Genomic DNA, 7,102 nt, shown 5'->3' on the forward strand with positions numbered 1-7,102 from the left:
AAGTTGCCATGCTTTTTCCCCAGAGCGGTTTTACCTCGCGACGTTTCCAGAAGCGATACATGCAGGTCGAGGCCGCTCCATGTCTCAATTAGCATTTGGTGTCGTCCTTCCTCTTAATTTTAGCCTTCCTGCTCGCGTGTTGGTATTTCCTTGCGAAGTTAATTTGCATTTTCCTAATGATTAATGTTTTCGTGTACTTTTTCATGTTCTTATTGGCCATTCATTTATCATCTGTCGTGAAGTGTCTTTTTTAGATCTTTTGCGTATTTGTAAATGGGCTGTATGTCTTCTTATCATCAAGTTGTAAGAGCTTTTATTTTAATATCTCCTGGACACAAATCTTTTGTTAGACGTATGTTTTGCGAATATTTAGCTCGGTCTGTGGCTTGCCTACTGTTTTTTAAATAGAGTCTGTGAGAATCAGAAGTTTTTAATTTTGACAAAGTCTAATATATCAGAGTTTTTTTTATGATTATTACCTTTACCAACTAAAATCTTTGCCAGCCTCAAGGAAATCTTAGAGTCCTTTTTAAAACATAAAGGTGGTCTCCTGCGCTTCCTCTAAACGCTTTTATCATTTATAGTTTTTTACTTTTAGGTCTATGATGCAGTTCAAATTAATCTTTGTGTATGGCGTGAATGTCAAAACTCATTTTTCTCCATACGAAAATATTGTTCTTCCAGTACCAGTTTTTGAAAGATATTTTCTTCCCACTGATGGTGCTGGCACCTGTGATGAAAAGCAGGTGATTCTGCAAGTGAGGGTCTATTTCTGCACTTTCTCTTTCATTTCATTGATCTACTTATGGGTCCTTATGCTGGCACCATACCGTCTTCGTTACTGTAGCTTTTTATAAGAAGACGAAGTTAGGTAATGTAGTCTCTTCAACTTTGTCTTTCTCAGAATTTTTTTGGATATAGGTCCTACGCAGTTCCATATACATTTAAGAATTATTAATTTTCCTAAAATATTCTGCAGGGATTATGATTGTAGTTGCATAGACTATTTTGATCAGTTTAGGGAGATTTGACGTCTTAACAATATTGAATCATCCCTTCCTTGAACATGGTGTATATTTTCAATTTAGATTTTTTAATTTCTATCAGCAGTATTTCAAAAGTTTCAGGGTAAAGCATTTTGAACTTTTGTCTTTTGTTAACCTTATTCCTAAATATGTTATTTTTGACACTGTTGTAAAATGAATAATTTAAATGTGTTCCGATTTTGCTTCTAATATAAAATTTGGTATAGTGATCGAGTATTCTGCTGCCTTGCTAAATTCAATCGTTACTTCTAGCGAGCTGATTTATAATTCTTTAGGATATGCTGTGTGCATAATCATATCATCTGCATAAACAGTTTACTTCTTCCTTTCCAATTTGTATGCTTTTTATTTATTTAGTGTGGATTATTGTATTGGTTAGGGTCTCTAGTATAACACAAGTGGAGAGATTAGGCATTCTTCCCTTGTTACCAGTTGATGCGGAAAGCATTCAGCGTTTTACATTAAGACAGGTAAGGGCCGGCGGATTCTTTGGAGATGCTTTTCATGAGATGGAGGAAGTTCCCTTCTGTTTCAGTTTTGCTGATTTGATCCTGACTGAGTGGTGGATTTTAATTAAAGGCTGTTTCTGCATCTGTTGACGTAAACACAGGATGCTACTCCTTTAAACTGTTAATGTAATTGTGAATTTTGTTGATCGATTTGTCTAAATTAAACCAACTTTGCATTCCTGCGTTAAAGCCCTACTTGGTAATGACGCGTTAGCCTTTTAATATATTTTTGGATTTGGCTGCCTCTGTGTTGAAGAGTGATACTGGCCCATTATTTTTTTAATATAATATCTTTGTCAGATTTTTGGTGTTGATGTTATGTGCTAGTTTTATAAAGTGAATAGACAGTGTTTCTTTCCTGTGTTATTTTTCAAAGAATACATGTCAGTTTGGTTTTATTTCTTCCTCAATATTTGTTAGAATTCACCAGCGAAGCTATCTGGGCTTAGAGTTTGATGATGAGTTCAGTGTGTTTAATTGATATATCACTAACCAGATTTTCTATTTCATCTTTTGTGAAAATTTTTTGTGTGTGTTTTACACAAGGGGTTTGTCATATTTCAGCTATTGCTTCCTCAAATACTTTTTTTAAAATATATTTTCTCTCCTCATCTTTTGAAACTTCGGTTACACATATGTTCAGCCTTTTAATTTTCCCCAAAAGGCTTCGGGTGGCTCTATTCGCTTTTGTTATTAGTTGTTGGTTTTGTTTTCCCTCTTATTCTTCAGATCGAATAGTTTCTACTGCTATATTTTAAACTTATGGATTCTTTCTTATGTTATCTTTATTTTCTGTTAAGCCCATCAGATAAAATTTTATGTCAGGTACTGTTGCAGAATTAATATTTGATTTATATATAAATACATGTATGTGGGAAAAAATATTTTTTCCCTGCTGATATTTTTCTATTTTGTTTAATTAATCAAGGTATTATCTTATGTCATTGAGCAAAATTAAAATAGATGCTTTAAGTTTTTATCTGATTCTGAAATCTTAGACACCTTAGATTTGACCTGACTCGATAATCCTTTATCTTGATAATGAATCACATTGTTCCAGTTTCTTGTGTGTTGGGTAATTTCAGGTCATATGCTGGACATTGTGAGTGTTATGTTGTGCGGACTCTGGACTCCATTCTGTTTCTCTGAGGAATGCGTTCAGACTGCAGACCTGGTCTGTGGGGTTGGAGTGCAGGTCTCGATTCAGTTCTTAGTTTGCCTTGCATTTATTTTTTGGCAGATGTGATTTGGAGGTCAGCTAGATATTTTGGCAGATTTTTATCCGCAAGATTTGGGGGCTTCCCAACTCATGTTTTCTAGTCCACCTTCCTCACATTTCAGCGCTATGGCTGCCTCAAACTCACTACTCAGGCTAAAAACTCTAAAATCAACATATTCGCCTAGGCCATTCCCTTCTTCCGAGTCTTGACTCCCTTCCAGAATCTCCTTGCCTTTTTGATCATTCTCCACAGGCTTCAGATAATTGGTTTTTATATTCTGTTCAGAGTTTAAGAGTTCATAGTTGCCATCTGTAGGCGGTCAGCCTGTTAGGAGCTTACTCAGCCATACTTGCAGAACTAGGATATACATTTTTAGTAAATAGAAAAAAAAAAAAACTATGTTTGAACATTTCGTAGACTCATGACTAAACAAAGCATGGCTTACGGAAACCTTTATAAATTGATCACTAGGCTCAGTATACTCTTTATGCTCAATATACAATAGAGGAAGATAAACAGACCCTGTCTGTCTTCAAATAGTTCCTAATCTAGTAGACAATTAATCTATAATTAATAGCCTGTTGTGTATAAGTAAGTATATGAGTAAAGTATATGAAATAAAATCTCAAATATTATTTTTCAATGTCAACTTTGATGAGAGTAGGGGAAGACAAATTATAATTTGTGTCTAACAGAGAACAGAGTCCATTTCAAGTACTTATAGTAGTGTCTAAAATTAAGCTACTTAGAAATCTATTGCTTTCCGAATGCTGAAAAAGAATTTTTCTGCTTAGAATAATTGAGCATGCAAGTTTCAAGCCAGCCTTGTATAAAAGGCTAATGTAGTGTGTCCATCAGTTCTAAGAAAAGGCTTGCGTGCCGGCGTCAGTAACTAGGCTGAGCTGGAAGAAGCTGGCGGTACCTGGCCCTGTGGCATAGCAGTGGAGCCGACGCTGACGGACTCTTTTAGCTTCTGGGGCAAGAGAGAAGGGCTGTTTGTGACCCTCCATCCGATAGAATGATTTCCATTAATCAAATAATTGCTCTTCTTTTCATGAACCATTTTCAAAACTTTGTCAATGGCACACCACTGAACTTAATATTCTTAATATTCTTAATATTCAAACTTAAAGTGTATTCCCTCTCTTGAGTCACATGACTGAGCCTGTAAAGTGTGAAACTCAAAGTAAACACCGTTTTATGATTTTATTAAAAGCGATTGTAAGCTGTAAAAATGGTTCTCCATAGTGCTCCTTGGTCCTTAGCAGTGATTAGATAAAACAGAGTTAATATAAATGTCACTCGACATTGGAACAAGGTGCCCTGTCTTCGAGGACCTTGTGGTTCAGATCGCATATTTATTATCCTAGCGTTCGCTGGTTCACTCATCACTGAACCTGCACGTCCGTTCATATGCCTCTCATTTATCGTGGGTCTTCTCTGAGGCAGGCGTTGGGCTGGGAAAACAAGTGATTAATAACAAGTGGTTTTCTCATAAGAAGCTCTCGGTTTTGTGGGGCCTGCAGATGATGAGGTCAGTGTTTACACTACAGTGTGAGAAGTTCAATGTTAAGGTGCCCTAGAAGACAAGAGAAGGGTGATGTTGACTCTCAGAGAAGGCTTCCCTGAGGTCAGAAGTAAGACAGGGCGAGATCGAGGTGACTGTGGCAGAGGAGCACTGGACGAGGGCAGAGGGCATCTGAGATATCACAAGCCATTCTCTTTGGCCAAACAGGTTCATTTCAAGAAGATGTGCAGGTTTTTATGAGGGTTTGTAAATAAAGTGTTAGCGGGGGTGTGGGATAGGGTTGGCCACGAGGACTGTGAAGTCGGAGTAGGAAGTGATGTTTGAGCTGTTTTGGAGGATGCGGTCGGCTTCTCCGTGTGTTTGACGATTGGGAACTATTTCAGGAGAGAGAATGCCACGTGCAAACTCATGCCAGGGTGAAAGCCGTACTTACGCATCATTAAAAAGTGAGTTGCAATATGAAAGTAAATAAAGTTGGTCTGTATCATTGTACATACATGCTCGACTGCTTTGGTAAATGTCCCTATTCTTAAGTAAAACTAGAAAAAGCAAGGTGTAGAATAGATAGGATCCTGGTTAGACAATCATTTGAAGAAAAAAAAAAAAACTAACTAGAATCTTAACAGCAGTTACTTTGTGGAGGGTAGGATTATATGCTTTTTTCTATTTTACATGTTTCTGTACTTTAATGTTTTAACAATAACTTGTAACTTTTATAATTAGGATAAAAAAGATTTCTGTTTTGGAGGAAAAAGGTGCCTGAAGTGGTTAATTTTTGAGATACCTTTGCACCGTGGTTATGTTTTTTAAGACTTATCGTGTTGTTAAATTCTATAGGTTTAAATTAGATTCATTTCTTTAGTCTCTTAAGCATTCTAATGTGTACATACTATTTTCAGTAACTTTATATGAATCAACATGGTTTCTTATAGTAAAGGTTTTCCTATTATGTACAAATTTTAAATTTTATATATTTGCTGCCTCACAGAAGTCTTAGGTTAAGTGTCTTTTAGAGAGAGACAGTACTTATAAAGCATGTTCACACCTGGAATTTGAATTAAAATTCAGGAAAACTTTCTTTTTCAAGGCTGGCTTGCATTTTTCCTTTGTAGTGTGTTGCAGACCGTTCAAAATCCATGACTTTACTGCTAGGTGGAAGCCTCCTTCATAGAAATCATGGATTTAAAATTTTCGTGAGTAGTCAATATTTGACGGTCATATTAGTGTGTTATAAGTTGCCTTTTCCGTGATTCCTAATTGAATTTCAGAGGCATGTAATATTTTTTTCCGGAGGATTTCTGTGAAAATCATTTGTCTTTGTGTATTCGGTTGGTAGTTTACCTGTAGCTATAAAGTGATGATGTCCGTTAGCTTTTTTAAATCTAAGTGCCCTTGCCAAAATTAATATGGATGGCTAGTGAGGATTTCGAACCTTGTTGATGTCAAGGAAGCCTGATACTAAGAATAGTTACGTAAAGACACATTTGTTTATTATAAGTCCCCGTGGATGTCCTTCCATGAGTCCCTTAATCGTGGGACCCCGTGATCAAGTAGAAAGGCCACTCAGGATGGCGGATCCTCCGGACGGTGTGTCGGCCGCTCAGGCCCTTTTTTTGTCAATAATGCGCAGTCCCCTCCCATGTCCATCCTCTCCCTTCATGGGGATGAGAGGGTCACATCTTCTGAAGCCGCTGCGATTCTGTGCTGAGGGCTTCTCAGGGCTCCTGTGACACCCGGTCCCCGTATCGTGGAAGGTATTTCGCGTGGCATTTGCAAATACGACAGCATTCGAAAATTCCGTGATGGGATTTCAGATCCGAAGCTGTGACTGCTCCCTTATTCTCTTAAAAATGTCTTCGTTGACCCACAGAGGAGCACGTGAACTTCGATCTGTTAAATGGGTTCCCAAAACAGCCAGACATTTATTGAGGGGTTCCTGAAAGAGTTTACACGTGTTGTTTTGGTGGTGTGTTCTTATGACTACTATTATTTTATTTACCCAAATGAGTAATTATAAAATTTGGTTATATTTAGGCTCGTTACTTTCAAAAGACTAGAAAAGCTTCTCCGTATGTACTTTTGTCACAAGGCAGGACATTCGGAGATTAAAGTCTGCGACGAGTGTTGTCCTACAGGAATCTCTTACCACATCGCTGCTTGCTGTCTGGCGGGCGATGGACGGTTGATCTCGAAGCGTGTTGCTGAGCCGAAAGGTCAAAACGGTCTCCGTGCCTTGCAGCGTGCTGCCGGCTTAGGTATCATGCTATTCACTGGACGGATCATTTTGGCTCTGGGCCCCTTGAGGACCGCCAAGGTGGATCCGCTGAAAACCGCCTGCCCACACTGGTGCTCGAGGTAGGAAATAGGAGCGAGACTTAATCTCGCTCTTTGAGGACTCAGCCTGGTGGAATAAAATGGCGGAAATTCATACTGTGAATTTTTATCAAAACAAGTAATTGACACATAATTATGCCAAACAAGGGACACGTGACATACGTCGGTGCTGAGAAGCACAGTTACAGAGGGGAAGGAAGGCGGGTTTCGGACTTACGCCCAGCCCTGCCTGACCTCCACTTGGCCGTCCGACGGGATGTCCTAGCTTTGGCATGTCCATAAATGAGCTCCTCCCTCCTGTTCTTGGCCAACCGGGCCTTTTCCTGTGTTCCTTATGACAGCACGTGCACCCGGGTGCCCACGCCTGAAACCGGGGCGTCATTTTTGTCCGTTGGCTTCTCCTTCATTTACCTTCTCCCCTCTAGTCTTCAAATACCGTGACTTACGTGTTTTATTCTTTCTGTT

General features: G+C 38.7%; 1 protein-coding gene across 1 annotated transcript in view; it reads left to right on the forward strand.

Annotated features, from left to right (window-relative positions):
• The window catches only part of KHDRBS3 (KH RNA binding domain containing, signal transduction associated 3), a 113,876-nt gene that overhangs the window by 1,739 nt on the left and 105,035 nt on the right, over positions 1 to 7,102 (forward strand). The window lies entirely within an intron of this gene.

The sequence above is a fragment of the Pteropus vampyrus genome, unplaced genomic scaffold (assembly GCF_000151845.1).
Source record: "Pteropus vampyrus isolate Shadow unplaced genomic scaffold, Pvam_2.0 Scaffold183, whole genome shotgun sequence".
NCBI lineage: Eukaryota > Metazoa > Chordata > Mammalia > Chiroptera > Pteropodidae > Pteropus > Pteropus vampyrus.